The sequence below is a fragment of the Mercenaria mercenaria genome, chromosome 10, assembly GCF_021730395.1.
Source record: "Mercenaria mercenaria strain notata chromosome 10, MADL_Memer_1, whole genome shotgun sequence".
NCBI classification, from domain to species: Eukaryota; Metazoa; Mollusca; class Bivalvia; order Venerida; family Veneridae; genus Mercenaria; species Mercenaria mercenaria.
This window is the reverse complement of record NC_069370.1, coordinates 8,810,113-8,825,939: the sequence shown is the minus strand read 5'-3', so window position 1 is coordinate 8,825,939 and position 15,827 is coordinate 8,810,113. Positions and strand designations below refer to the sequence as shown.

The 15,827-nt window shown below is 34.4% G+C and overlaps 1 long non-coding RNA gene across 30 annotated transcripts in view; it reads right to left on the bottom strand.

The window, feature by feature from the left end:
- The window catches only part of LOC123533680 (uncharacterized), an 80,000-nt gene that overhangs the window by 39,074 nt on the left and 25,099 nt on the right, over positions 1-15,827 (bottom strand). For 24 of the 30 annotated variants that reach the window (XR_008372596.1, XR_008372598.1, XR_008372602.1 and 21 more), the window contains 2 exons: positions 14,811-15,812; positions 11,370-11,489 (listed from right to left, as the gene is read on the bottom strand). This is a non-coding gene — a long non-coding RNA (uncharacterized LOC123533680). Of the gene's footprint in view, positions 1-11,361; positions 11,505-14,810; positions 15,813-15,827 lie in introns of all 30 variants that reach the window. The other 6 variants (XR_008372583.1, XR_008372582.1, XR_008372590.1 and 3 more) reach the window with 5 other exon arrangements.

The following is a 15,827-nucleotide window of genomic DNA, read 5'->3' as shown; positions in this document are numbered from 1 at the left end:
TTTTGCCTAGATATCATCAAGGTGAACATTCTGACCAATTTTTATGGAGATCCATTCACAAGTATGGCCTTTAGAGAGGTCACAAGGTTTTTCTATTTTTAGACCTACTGACCTAGTTTTTGACCGCACATGACACTGTTTCGAACTTGACCTAGATATCATCAAGATGAACATTCAGACCAATTTTCATACAGATCCCATAAAAAATATGGCCTTTAGAGAGGTCACAAGGTTTTTCTATTATTTGACCTACTGACCTAGTTTTTGATGGCACGTGACCCACTTTCGAACTTGACCTAGATATCATCAAGATGAACATTCAGACCAATTTTCATGAAGATCTCATGAAATATATGGCCTCTAGAGAGGTCACAAGGTTTTTCTATTTTTAGACCTACTGACCTAGTTTTTGACCGCATGCGACCAGTTTCGAACTTGACCTAGATATCATCAAGATGAACATTCTGACCAATTTTCATGAAGATCCATTGAAATATATGGCCTCTAGAAAGGTCACAAGGTTTTTCTATTTTTAGAACTACTGACCTAGTTTTTGATGGCACGTGACCCAGTTTCAAACTTGACCTAGATATCATCAAGGTGAACATTCTGACCAATTTTCATGAAGATCTTGTGAAATATATGGCCTCTAGAGAGGTCACAAGGTTTTTCTATTTTTAGACCTACTGACCTAGTTTTTGATGGCACGTGACCCAATTTCGAACATGACCTAGATATCACCAAGATGAACATTCTGACCAACTTTCATAAAGATCCCATGAAAAATGTGACCTCTAGAGTGGTCACAAGCAAAAGTTTACGGACGCATGGACGCTCGCACACACGAACGGACGACGGACACCGCGCGATCACAAAAGCTCACCTTGTCACTTTGTGACAGGTGAGCTAAAAAGTTACATTTGAGATATTTCTGATTTTAATCATCAGGCTTTTCGTGTGAAAGGTTCAACTGATTGCATTGTTTTTTCAAAACTTCTAAATGTTTCAAAGTTATCTACATTTACATACAAACTGTATAACCTCCTAACATGATTTATTTCGAATATTTGGTTGTAAACTTTTTTCTGCAAAGTATTCACACTGTGTTTAAACAGTCTGCATTAATTCTCAAATAGTATAAAACATGGATAAATCAAAACTGGTTAGTTTAAGATGCACAAACCATCTAATAAGGAATTCCTATACATATCCGGCTTGAAGTTTTGTCCCTGGACCAGTACGCATATATCGTGATAAAGAAAATATTTCAATTGTATGTATAATTTATAAATATACCGTAACATATGTGTGTAAAAGTTATGTTTAGCAATTTTGATTGTTATCGCCAAAAGTGCCAAAAATTCCATTTCCACTGATTTTTTCACGAGATAAGCAGCCCGTTAAGTACACCAACTCCAGTATAATAAACTAAACCTATACTAAACTTGCAAAATCCTTAAAACGATTTTGGATCATTTCTAAATCTTTTAACCTTGCGTCTGAGACTTGTCTCACAATTTTAGGCAGTTTGGTACACCATACATAGTAAAAATCTTGTCCACAAATTGCACTACTTTTATGTATGCTGAAAATGGCAACATGTATTTCTGTTTTTAATAAATGCAGTGGTCAGATCTGAAACAGATTTTGAAATAAGTTTAGTTCTATTCAGTAAGACAATTCTACTATTCATTAATTGAAACTTTGAGCTAACTTTTGCCATTCATGAATTTATAATAAAGCAATTGTAAAGGATCTATAAATGCTACCGAAAATTTGGAAAATTACAGGTAAAATATCTACTTTGTTCATGTCCAAATTTCAGTTTTACTTTTTTACAACTACTTTTTGAATGTCATTCTAAATTCAAGATGGCGGAAGTACCTTTTGATTTAATCAAATTTATTAAGTGATAAAAAAGATATAGTGAAAGTGCACCAAAATAAACCTGAAATTTAAAGTAAAAAGGGGGCATAATTCATGAAATATTGGTGCAAGAGTCATGGCCTTTATGTCATATGATGTGGGTGATGATGCGGTACAACTTTTTTTAGTTTGAATCAAATCTGTTTGGTTATTACAGAGATAGAGCGAAAGTAAATCAAAACTTTAACCTGAAATTTTACAAGCATTTAGCTTACTTCTCAATCCCATCACATTAATATATGTTTGTATGAAATGCATATTTGGAAATAAATATTGTTTAAACCAACCTGAAACTTTAAGTAAAAAGGGGTAGCAATTCATAAAATATTGGTGTGAGAGTTATTGTCCTTATGTCATTTGATGTGGGTGATGATATAGTAAAACTATTTAAACTTTGAATCAAATTTGTTTGGTAAAAACATAGATAGAGTGAAAGTGCATCAAAACTTTAACCTGAAATTTTAAGTAAAAAGGGGGATAACTAATTAAATATAGGTGTCAGAGTTATTGCCCTTGTGTCAAATGATGTAGGTGATGATGCTTAACAATTATTTTAAGTTTGAATCAAATCCCTTTTGACAGAGATATAGTGAAAATTCATCAAATTAACAAAAAATTCTACAAAAAATTCTAAGTAAAAAGGGGGCATAATTCATGAAAAATTGGTACTGGAGTTATGGACCTTGTGTCAAGTGATGTGGGTGATTATGTCAATTAACTATTTTAAGTTTAAATCAAATCCATATGGAAACAACTAAGATAGAGTGAAAGTGCACCAAAACTTTAACCTGAAATTCTAAGTAAAAATGGGGGAATAATTCATGAAATAATGGTGCGAGAGTTATGACCCTTGTGCCATATGATGTGGGTGATGATGAGGAATAAATATTTTAAGTTTTAAGCAAATCTATCAAGTAATAACAGAGATAAAGAGAAAGTGCATTAATACTTTAACCAAGATGTGGACGCGGAAAGATGCTGACTCCGGGTCAAGTAGGATAGCTCTCTATACTTTGTATAGTCAAGCTTAAAATTACATAAAAAAAATTCTTCTTTAATTTTTACTGTGTTATTTTTTTTTGTTACTGTGAAAAGTTATGCCAAGTTATTTGAGAATCCATGCAGCCATCGCAAATTTGTTGCCTGGATAGCCTGATAGACTGGTACACACATCACAGTCCTATAGACCTGTATAAATATATGGTATGGTAGCAGTTAATTGGTATGAGAGTTCAATAATCCATTAATTCTAAAATGCCAATGTGATCGTACTCACTCTAAAACTATAAAACTGATTAGATTCTATTAAAGCAAGGATATTTTAGTGTTGATTTTTAAAATCGAGTTAGCTCCCTTCAATTGTAAAGTTTGTTTTATGAATGACAGATCAGTCCTTTTTTGGGTGTTTTTTTAAAACTAATAGTATTTGTTCAGCTATTCCGTATCTCTAAATGCAGCTTGTAAGTGGTAAATGATTCTTGATACACCGGTAAAATTATCTGGTTATTTATCAAATATTTCTATGACTGCCAGGAAATCCAAAATTCCACAATAGTTCCCTCATACAGCATGTAGAACAAAGACATGCATTTCTTCAGTTCTGAACTAAAGATCTGTACTTATTCTGCTTTCTTGTTACTTCACATTACAAAAAGAGAGATTTTTCAAAATGTTTATAAAAAACAAAGAAATATTAGATGCAAATATAAGGAGCCACTGAACAATTTAATGATAATTACAGAGATTTTTTCCTAAAACCTCCTACATGTACCTTCAAATTAGGGTCAAAATGATTTCTTATTATAGCAAAATTTTATGCAAAGTTTGCTGGAAGTGAATCCATGCACATAAACAAAATGTTTAGACTGAACAAGAAAAATTACCTTAAATCTTTTATCTTAAAATTTTACGTCATTTTAGCCTTGCTTGAAACTAATTCCTTAATTTCAAATTCCATGCATTTATTGCAAATTCGTTGACCAGAAGAAAAGGAGGTAAGTTTACTGAAAGATTGTCTTTGGGGGACAAGTGATATAAAGGGAAAGAACAAAATTATATATATATGATATGAACAAGTGAATGAAGTATTGCCATGCAATACAAAGTCCCCTACTGGAAGGCACCTAATTTTTTCTACTGCAGTATAACATAATGAACTGATATCTGTCAATAATGTATAAACAATCTTGTACTACATATACAATATGTTATAACATTATAACAACACACTTGGATTAAAATGTGCATATATAAAAACCCACAGTTGTTTTCATATTTAATTTTTTTGGCCGATTATAAAAATGTTATCATGTAAGTTATTTATAGTAACAACAAAGGGAAATTAATCTTTAAAAAAAAAAAAATTAATAAAAAAAAATAAAATAATATAAGTCCACAAGAAACTCTTTACCAGGTAGAGATAGGTCAAAATACACCTAAAAATTGGATGTAACATGCATGCTGTACCACAGAAAAGTGGTCTCGATTTTTCTCTACTGCCAGTAATAAAAAAGTTACAATAAAATCTATTTATAGTAACAACAAAGGGACGTAATTCTAAAAAGAAGAAGAAATGTTCCGTACAAAGTCATTCTTGAATTTGACCTTTGACCTCTAAATATGACCTTGACCTTAGACCTAGGGACCTGGTTCTTGCGCATGACATGTTGTCTCATCCAGGGGAATATTTGTGCCAACTGATATCTAAATCCTGCTTTGCATGACAAAGTTATAGACCGGACAGGAAAAAAATCCTCTTGACCTTTGATCTCAAAGTGTGACCTTGACCTTTAAGCTAGGGTACTGGGTGTTGCGCACGACACGTCGTCTCATCATGGGAAACATTTGTGCCAAGTAATATTAAAATCCCTTCATGGATGGCAGAGTTATGGATGGGACAGGAAAAAAACTCTGTTGACCTTTGACCCCCAATTGTGACCTTGACCTTTGAGCTAGGGGTCCGGGATTTGCGCATGACATGTCGTCTCATCATGGGGAACATTTGTGCTAAGTGATATAAAAATCCCTTAATGAATGTCAGAGTTATGGACCGGACACGAAACAGACCCTGTTCATGCTAGGTTAACATCTGACTGCTAAGTGTGACCTTGACCTTTGAGCTAGGGGTCTGAAAGTTGTGCAAGACACATAGTCTTATTATGAGGTACATTTGTGCCAAGTAATATTAAAATCCCTTCATAGATGGGAGAGTTATGGACCGGACAGGAAAAAAGCCTTGTAGTATATCCTAAGCAAAAAGGGGCATAATTCATTAAATATTGGTGCCAGAGCTATGCAGCTTGTGTCATATAGTGTGGGTGATGATGTTGAACAACTATTTTAAGTTTGAATCAAATCCATTTCAGTAATAACTGAGACAGAGTGAAAGTGCATCAAAACTTTAACCTAAAATTCTAAGTAAAAAGGGGGAATAATTAATAAAAAAATTGGTGCCAGAGTTATGCACCTTGCGTCATATGGTGTGGGTGATGATGTTGAACAACTATTTAAAGTTTGAATCAAATCCATTCAGTAATAACAGAGACAGAGTGAAAGTGCATCAAAACTTTAACCTAAAATTCTAAGTAAAAAGGGGAAATAATTCATGAAAAATTGGTCCCAGAGTTATGCACCTTGCGTCATATGATAAGCGTAATGATGTTGAACAATTGTTTAAGTTTGAATCAGATCCATTCAGTAATAACAGAGATAGAGTGAAAGTGCATAAAACTTTTACCTGAAATTCTAAGTAAAAAGGGGAATAATTCATGAAAAATTGTGCCAGAGTTATGCACCTTGTGTCATATGATGTGGGTGATGATGCTGAATAACTATTTTAAGTTTGAATCAAATCCATTCAGTAATAACAGAGGTAGAGTGAAAGTGCACCAAAACTTTAACCTGAAATTCTAAGTAAAAAGGGGGAATAATTCATGAAAAAATGGTGCCAGAGTTATGCATCTTGTGTCATATGATGTGGGTGATGATGCTGAACAACTATTTTAAGTTTGAATCAAATCCATTCAGTAATAACAGAGGTAGAGTGAAAGTGCACCAAAACTTTAACCTGAAATTCTAAATAAAAAGGGGGAATAATTCATGAAACAAGAGCTGTCGGATGACAGCGTGCTCGACTATTCGAAGAATTGATTGAAGAATGGGGTCAAAATATTTTCATAGATTTTCAGACAAAAGAAAAAAATGGATTAAACGAAAATTTTTCCTGTATTTGTGGATTTCGATTAGTCTTGCACTAAGTGGCAATGTGTGACCATGATGGCAAATATGTTATTAAGTTATATGTTAGGCAAACACAGACTTGTATGAAAAGTTCAACTAATTTCCAAGTCCTAAAAGGGTCATAATTCAGTCAAAATAGTTGACAGAGTTATGTACACTTGCCTACAGATGGAAATCATGTTGGTATACTAGTGTTAACAGTTTCAAAGCCACAGTTCAAATATTTTGACAAAAATGTCAAAGTCCAAAAAGGGCCATAATTCAGCCAAAATAGTTGTCAAGAGTTATGTACTCTTGCCTGCAGATGGAAATCATAATGATAAACAAGTGTTTAAAGTTTAAAAGCCATATGTCAAATAGTCTTGACAAAACATGGACATATATGAAAACAGAACCAATTTCCACGTTCAAAAAGGGCCATAATTCAGCCAAAAAAGATGACAGAGTTATGTACTCTTGCCTATTGATAGAGACTATAATACTGAATAAGATATAAAAGTTTCAAAGCCATATGTCAAACACTTTACACAAAATATAAACTGGTACGAAAAACTTAACCAAGACTTCTAAGTCAGAAGGGGCCATAATTCAGCCAAAATGCTTGATGGAGTTATGTACTCTTGCCTACAACTGGATATGGTGATGGTAAACAAGTGTTGAAAGTTTCAAAGCTTTATCTCAAAAGACTTTGTCAAAATGTAGACTGGTACGAAAAACTTAACCAAGATTTCTAAGTAAACAAGAGGACCATGATGGTCCTGAATCGCTCACCTCTTCCCACACGATCTAGTTTTGAGTATGACGTCGTTTTTTCTATTATTTGACATAGTGACCTAGTTTTTGAGCTCATGTGACCCAGTTTTGAACTTGACCTAGATATTATCAAGATAAAAATTCTGACCAATTTTCATGAAGATCCATTGAAAAATATGGTCTCTAGAGAGGTCACAAGGTTTTTCTATTATTTGACCTATTGACCTAGTTTTTTAAGGCACGTGACCCAGTTTTGAACTTGACCTAGATATCATCAAGGTGAACATTCTGACCAATTTTCATGAAGATCCATTCAAGGGTATGGCCTCTAGAGAGGTCACAAGGTTTTTCTATTTCAAGACCTACTGACCTAGTTTTTGATCACAGTTGACCCAGTTTCAAACTTGACCTAGATATCATCAAGATAAACATTCAGACCAACTTTCATACAGATCCCATGAAAAATATGGCCTCTAGAGAGGTCACAACGTTTTTTCATTATTTGACCTACTGACCTACTTTTTGATGGCACGTGACCCACTTTCAAACTTGACCTAAATATCATCAAGATGAACATTCTGACCAATTTTTATGGAGATCCATTCACAAGTATGGCCTCTAGAGAGGTCACAAGGTTTTTCTATTTTTAGACCTACTGACCTAGTTTTTGACCGCACATGACCCTGTTTCGAACTTGACCTAGATATCATCAAGATGAACATTCAAACCAACCTTCATGAAGATCCATTGAAAAATATGGCCTTTAGAGAGGTCACAAGGTTTTTCTATTATTTGACCTACTGACCTAGTTTTTGAAGGCACGTGACCCACTTTCGAACTTGACCTAGATATCATCAAGATGAACATTCAGACCAACTTTCATACAGATCCCATGGAAAATATGGCCTCTAGAGAGGTCACAAGGTTTTTCTATTATTTGACCTACTGACCTAGCTTTTGATGGCACGTGACCCACTTTCGAACTTGATTTAGATATCATCAAGGTGAACATTCTGACCAATTTTCATGAAGATTTCATGAAATATATGGCCTCTAGAGAGGTCACAAGGTTTTTCTATTTTTAGACCTACTGACCTAGCTTTTGACCGAACGTGACCCAGTTTCGAACTTGACCTAGATATCATCAAGATGAACATTCAGACCAACTTTCATACAGATCCCATGAAAAATATGGCCTTTAGAGAGGTCACAAGGTTTTTCTATTATTTGACCTACTGACCTAGTTTTTGATGGCACGTGACCCAGTTTCGAACTTGACCTAGATATCATCAAGGTGAACGTTCTGATTAATTTTCATGAAGATCTAGTGAAATATATGGCCTCTAGAAAGGTCACAAGGTTTTTCTATTTTTAGACCTACTGACCTAGTTTTTGAAGGCACGTGACCCACTTTCGAACCTGACCTAGATATCATCAAGGTGAACATTCTGACCCATTTTCATGAAGATCTCTTGAAATATATGGCCTCTAGAGAGGTCACAAGGTTTTTCTATTTTTAGACCTACTGACCTAGTTTTTGACCGCACGTGACCCAGTTTCGAACTTGACCTAGATATCATCAAGATGAACATTCAGACCAACTTTCATAAAGATCCCATGAAAAATATGGCCTCTAGAGAGGTCACAAGGTTTTTCTATTATTTGACCTACTGACCTAGTTTTTGAAGGCACGTTACCCAGTTTCGAACTTGACCTAGATATCATCAAGGTGAACGTTCTGACCAATTTTCATGAAGCTTTTGTGAAATATATGGCCTCTAGAGAGGTCACAAGGTTTTTCTATTTTTAGACCTACTGACCTAGTTTTTGACGGCACGTGACCCAGTTTCGAACTTGACCTAGATATCATCAAGGTGAACATTCTGACCAACTTTCATAAAGATCCCATGAAAAATGTGACCTCTAGAGTGGTCACAAGCAAAAGTTTACGGATGCACGGACGCACGCACGCACGGACGGACGGACGGACGACGGACGCCGCGCGATCACAAAAGCTCACCTTGTCACTTTGTGACAGGTGAGCTAAAAAGGGGCAATAATTCAACCAAAATGCTTGATAGAGTTATGTACTCTTGCCTACAACTGGACATGATGATGGTAAACAAGTGTTGAAAGTTTCAAAGCTTTATCTCAAAAGACTTTGCCAAAATATGAACTGGTACGAAAAACTTAACCAAGATTTCTAAGTCAAATGGGGCCATAATTCAGTCAAAATGCTTGACAGAGTTATATACTCTTGCCTATAACTGGACATGGTGATGGTAAACAAGTGTTGAAAGTTTCAAAGCTTTATCTCAAAAGACTTTGTCAGAATGTGGACTGGTACGAAAAACTTAACCAGGGTGTGACGCCGATGCCGACGCCAACGCCGACGCCGTGGTGAGTAGGATAGCTCTACTTATTCTTCGAATAGTCGAGCTAAAAATGGTGCCACAGTTATGCACCTTGTGTCATATGATGTGGGTGATGATGTTGAACAACTATTTTAAGTTTGAATCAAATCCATTCAGTAATAACAGAGATAGAGTGAAAGTGCATCAAAACTTTAACCTGAAAATGTAAGTGAAAAGGGGGGATAATTCTTGAAATATTGGTGCCAGAGTTATGGCCCTTATGTCAGATGATGTGGATGATGATGAGGAATAAGTATTTCAAGTTTGAATCAAATCCATCAAGTAATTACAGAGATAAGTTGAAAAAAGAGAAAGTGCACCAAAACTTTAACCAAGGTGGGGACGCGGAAAGACGCCGACGCCGGGGCGAGTAGGATAGCTCTCCTTATACTTCATATAGTCGAGCTAAAAATCTCTTCATGGATGGGAGAGTTATGGACCGGACAGGAAAAAAGCCCTGTTGACCTTTGACCTCCAATTGTGACCTTGACCTTTGAGCTAGGGGTCCGGGATTTGCGCATGACACATCATCTCATCATGGGGAACATTTGTGCCAAGTAATACTAAAATCCCTTCAAGGATGGGAGAGTTGTGGACCGGACAGGAAAAAAGCCCTGTTGACCTTTGACCTCCTATTGTGACCTTGACCTTTGAGCTAGGGGTCCGGGTTTTGCGCATGACACGTTGTCTCATCATGGGGAACATTTGTGCCAAGTAATATTAAAATCCCTTAATGGATGACAGAGTTATGGACCGGACACGAAATTGCGGACGGACGGAATGACGGAAAAGAGCATTCCTATAATCCCCAAAACTGGTTTTCAACCAGTAGGGGACTAATAATGGTTTATTCACTTATTTTAAACATGCTGAGGTAGTTCTAGCTTTACTTGTTTGCCTTATCGGAATGGCTTGATTTATGATCTCCTATTTTATACTTGCCATCCCTTTAACAAGTCAAAAGTCCCTAAACCTCCAATCACATGTACTTATACATTTCATATTCAAACAGAAACTTAAAACTGCATGATTATTTTCTTGAATGTTTGACATTTCTGTAAAATCAAACCCTGTAGTTTACTAAGGGCTTTTAAGTGTTCTTTTTAAAAATTGACTTACCTCCCTTCAATTGTAAAATTTGTTTTGTGTTTAAGAAAACTTAAGGTAATGGACCCGTAATAATGTACCTCCTTTAAAAATTTGAAGAGTGTGTTTAATTCCTACCAAAAACCTACTTTGACTGACTTTACAGGAGGGTGTAGGTTCAAGCCACACTAGGACCAAACTTTTATTCCTTTTTTCTAGTTAGTTAAACTGTTTGTTAATAATTATAAATCATTTATTGTATAGAAGCGGAAATTTTTTATTTGGTAAGCCATTTATTGCTATTTATAAAGTGATCTTACTTTTGATATGGAAGGGTGCAGGGTTAGACATCTCTGAAAATACTGAGTTACAATCAGTGAAAAGTTCTTTATTTTGCCTTTACTCTTTAGTTTACATATTGTGGAAGGAATGTAGGTAGGTTTTACTTCTGTCCCCATGGTTATTTTTGAATGTAGAGAGCAAAATTTAAAACAGTCTCACAGGACTCGGCCATAAGTTTTCAGTGTTGGTGCCTAATTTCTGTAAAACCTTTTACGTAAGGCTACCAATAAAAAAACGTTCTCGAAAGTTTTATGTTGTGTTTTATACTTGTTTACCAATACTTAGAGGTTTCTTTTATCAACATTATTGGTGTAATGAATTCTCTGCGAACATTTTGTACAGTGGTTATCACTTTGAAATCTGTCTCTATTTGAGCTTGAGGAAATATCATAAATTATGCGAAATTAAAAAAAAAAGCGACAAGGTAAAAGTAGTTTAAAAATTGCAACACAGTGTGAAACAATGTAAACTTTAAGACTGTATCAAGTTAATGGAATTTTTTAAACATTAATATTACAGGTCCACCACTTTTATGTATGTATTCAGCTCTTCTGTAACTCTGCAGCTGGATTTGATGAAAATGGTTCTAAATACAAATAACCTGTTTACTCATTAAATGTTTTCTAGGATGGCCATCCACTATGTTTTCCATATTCACCATGTTGAACAAAGACCAGCATCTCTTATGATCTGTAAATATTCTGCTTCACTATCACTTCACAGGATTCACTACAATAGAAGAGACTAAAAAAAAAATTTATAGTAAATCCAGAAAAGTTCTATAGATACATATTTAAAATGTTATAACACAAATCAGGGCTCCAGATAATTTTTTAGGCCAATGAGTATTTACTCATCATAATGTTTGTGAATGAGTAAAATAGTACAATCTGAAATTGACTAGGAGTAATTTTACTCCTGGGAATTTCTGTTAATGATAAAACCTAGAAATCAGTTTTTTACATATGTATTGCATATATATGTTTGTTTGCAGCTAATTTATAATTCAGCAGTCAAGGTTTTGCCTATCTATAGTGGACTTTTGAAGGTTACTAGAGCCAGATGAAGGAAACGCATTTTTAGCTCGACTATTCGGAGAATATGGAGAGCTATACTACTCACCCCGGAGTCGGTGTTGGTTAAAGTTTTTTATAATGTCAAATATCTTGAATACTATCAAAGATATTCAAATGAGACTTGGAGACAGTGCGCACATGTATGACAAGGGACATTACTCTGTCAGCAATATTTTCAGAGTTTTTCCCCCTTTTTAACTTTCAAATTTGGTTAAAGTTTTTGATAAGGTCAAATATCTTGAACACTATCAAAGATATTCAACTGAAACTTGGAATGCTTGCATATAGTGACAGTGTGCACATATATGCAGGGATCATCCTAGGTAAAAAATTTAGGTAGAAGTGACTTCTCCCTCTGCAGAATTTAGGGAGAAATCGAGGAATTAAAGGAGAAGATTCAACTTAATATTCAGTTTCCTGCCTATAATTATATATTTCCACTTTCTGTGGGTCTTGCTATAACTTATAAACAGTAATTATTTAAGGAAATTGATTATTGCATTATTATTTTCATGAATTTCTAAATAAAGTATTAACTTAGCTATGAAAAAGTCGCCTTAAAATTTTTATCCGAAATTTACACGTCCGAAACTCGTAAGTTTATCAGGTGCCCGATCGAAACGCCATGAAAATTTTCATTCATGTTTCGATTCTCGTGCTTTAATAATGCCCGATTCTTGCATCAACTTGTTCAGATTTATACATCTAATTGATATATTTATTAATCTTTATCAAAATAATACCAAACTCGTAGATATTGGCGATCTTTTTACAATAATTTGTATGGCAGTTGAGACGTCCGCGGAATTGTATTTTTGTTTTATCGACAGCGCCCGGGCAATTCATTAACAGAAATTGGCCGTATTTGAAATATTTTTTGAAGTAAGTTTTCATAAAATCAATAAATAATATACAATTGATGCATAAGTTCATGCACTCGTTAAGTTTATCGGCTTTTTACACGCCGATTGAAAATTTTCAAAATGGCAGCGGCTTACAATATTATTGATTAACACTGTGGGATATTAACGATATGATTGACTGAAGTTTGACAGGCGAGTAGGCGGGGTTGACTATGGATTTTATCGGTAATTTAATCTAGAATATGCATCAAGTTTTACAACTTTAAGTAAACAGAATACAACACTCAGAAAAACTCGGCGATTCGGATTTCGCCTGGAGGCGATAATTAGGCGAAGTGGCCGACTTTACAGCGACGATATCGCTCAAATCGCCTTGTAGGATGATATCCCTGATATGACAAGGGACATTACTCTGTCAGCAACAGTTTCAGAGTTATGCCCCTTTTTAACTTAAAAAATTTTGGTTAAAATTTTTGATAGTCAAGTATCTTGAACACTATCAAAGATATTCAACTGAGACTTGGAATACATGCATATAGTGACTGTGTGCACATGTAAGAAAAGGGACATTACTATGTCAGCAATATTTTCAGAGCTATGCCCATTTTTAACTTAGAAATTTGATTAAAATTATTCATAATGATAACTATCTCTGCAATGCATTGATACATTGGATTCAAACTTCACACATGATTTAGGGTCAGTAAATACAGTCACAGGTCCAGGTCCTAGAAGTCTTATTTGTATTTTAACAAAATTATGAGCCTTGTATATTCAGAAAATTCATGTGTTAATACAAAGTACCCAGTACAATTCTCTGCCTTTGTAAGTATTTGGGGGCTATAGTACTGAAACTTCACACATACCTTGAGGTTATTGCATACGGTCACTGGGCCAAGTCCAACAACTCTGAATTTTATTTTAACAGAATTATACCACTTTGTCTACTTAGTTCATATTGAGGTTTTGCATGCAACTTAAAATCTTTCTAAGTACTAGGACTATTGGATTGAGACTACAAAGCTATGTTAAGAGTCAGAGTATAAGGTATTTAACAGAACTATGCCCCTTTTGTACTTAATGTGTAAATACTGCATACAAATTTCTGCCATTGTAAGTACTTGTAAATTAAAGCAGGTTTTATAATTTTGACCCTTACTGTGACACAGTTGTAGCAGTACTATTATATAATCCATTTTATTGACAAGCCTTTGAATAGTCGAGCACGCTGTTGTTAATTTTGTACTAAATGCATAATGCACATTTTAATTTAATTTGTAGGGATCTTCGGAATCAATAGAGCTCATTCCAAACTGCCAGGGTTTTCTCGGAAACAGACACAAGTTTGGTGATACATTAATTACTCAATCCAATAATTTCAACGATGTTTTATGGATCATTTTCTGTTGGTTTAAAATATGCGTAGTGTTTGTTCACTTTTAAAATTCTTTAAAGGTGACATTTTGTTGTTTTCACCTTGCCAGAAGTTGATAATTTAACCAACCCCACTTTAAAATATACTACTGCACCAACACAGTACCATACTTATAATATGTTAATGCAAACACCTGATCAACAATGGGAATATTAGCCAGACTGACACATTAAAGCATTCAGATGAATTAGTTCTTGTTTACGCTAGTAAAAGGTCATTGCATTTCTGTTATTTCATACGTAATTAAACTCTTGATATGCGTATATGCATTGTTTCAATGTGTAATACACATCTTATCTGGAGCCCTGACAAATTCATAAAAATCTTCTAATATTTCAGATGGATAGAACATGAGTGTATAATACTGATAAATTAATTAATAAGCACTGTGTGACATTACACTGTATATTCTTAAATTTAAAAAATGCCTTCAATAAATCTGGGGTTATATGACAATGGTAAAATCATTCAAGTAAATGTAGCTATAAAAAGACTTCTTAATTGCAGTAGAGAACACAAAGGGTTGTAGTACATGTATGTGGAAAGGAGCTTGAAAACTAACTACATCAAAAGGGGCTCAAAAAGGAAGTGTTCTTGATCCAATGCTGTTTTGATACATGCTGCATTCCAATGGATTTAAACCTCTTAAACATGGGCACATGTATCAATGATCTACCTGATAAATCCAAAAATCCACTATAATTCCCTCTTTCACCATGTAGAACAAAGACCTGCATCTCTTCAATTCTGAAGTTACTGGTCTCTTGTCATTCTGCTTTACTTTTACATCACACTACAAAAAGAGACATTTTTCAAAATGTTTAGAAAGATACATAATATAAAATACCATATAAGATACACATATAACACAATAGAATGAAGCAGAGCTTTTAGTGTCTTTTTTAAAAATTGAGTTATCTCCCTTCAATTGTAAAATTTGCTTTATCTTTTTAAAAGAAAATGACTAAAAGTAAAAGTGAAATCTTTAAAACTGAAGTTTGGTCACATTATGAACACAATGACATGAGTTTTTGTTTCTAAACTATCTTAAAAATGCAAAATCAAGAGAAAATATGTCTGAGTAAGGAATCGAACCTGGACTGCCTCAGCAATTACTTTCCTACCTTCTTGTTAAGTATCACCATGGGTGAATTCATACTTATGACAGCTAAAAGCATTGACCGCCAGATTTTCGCTGAAAATGACCTTTCTTTAAAAGTAAAGTTTGGTCACATTATGAAGGCAATGACATGAGATTTTTAATAAATGCCAAATCAAGAAAGAAAAATGCCAGAGTCAGGAATCGAACCCGGGCTGCCATGGCAATAATAACTTTCACTAAGTCTTTACCGGTATACACCATGGAGGAATATGCATTTAACGGCCGTTAAATATTGATATTTATAATTAAGACAATAATTATACACTGAGTGAAGAGTTACAAGCACTATTCAATTTTCAGTGTAAAAATTAGTAAAAACAACTAATTCTCATGTGTTTCCACAACATAATTAGTCTGTGAGTAATCAAGTTTCAAAGCTTTCTAATGACTTAAGATACAAAGCATTAATTTCCAGATACCTAAAATTTTCTCTTTTTTTTGTTGTTGGCAAGTTACGCCCTAGTCCCAATCTGCAACTCTAGCTACCTCCCCTGATGATCCATCCACTATATCAAACTGAAATGAAATGAA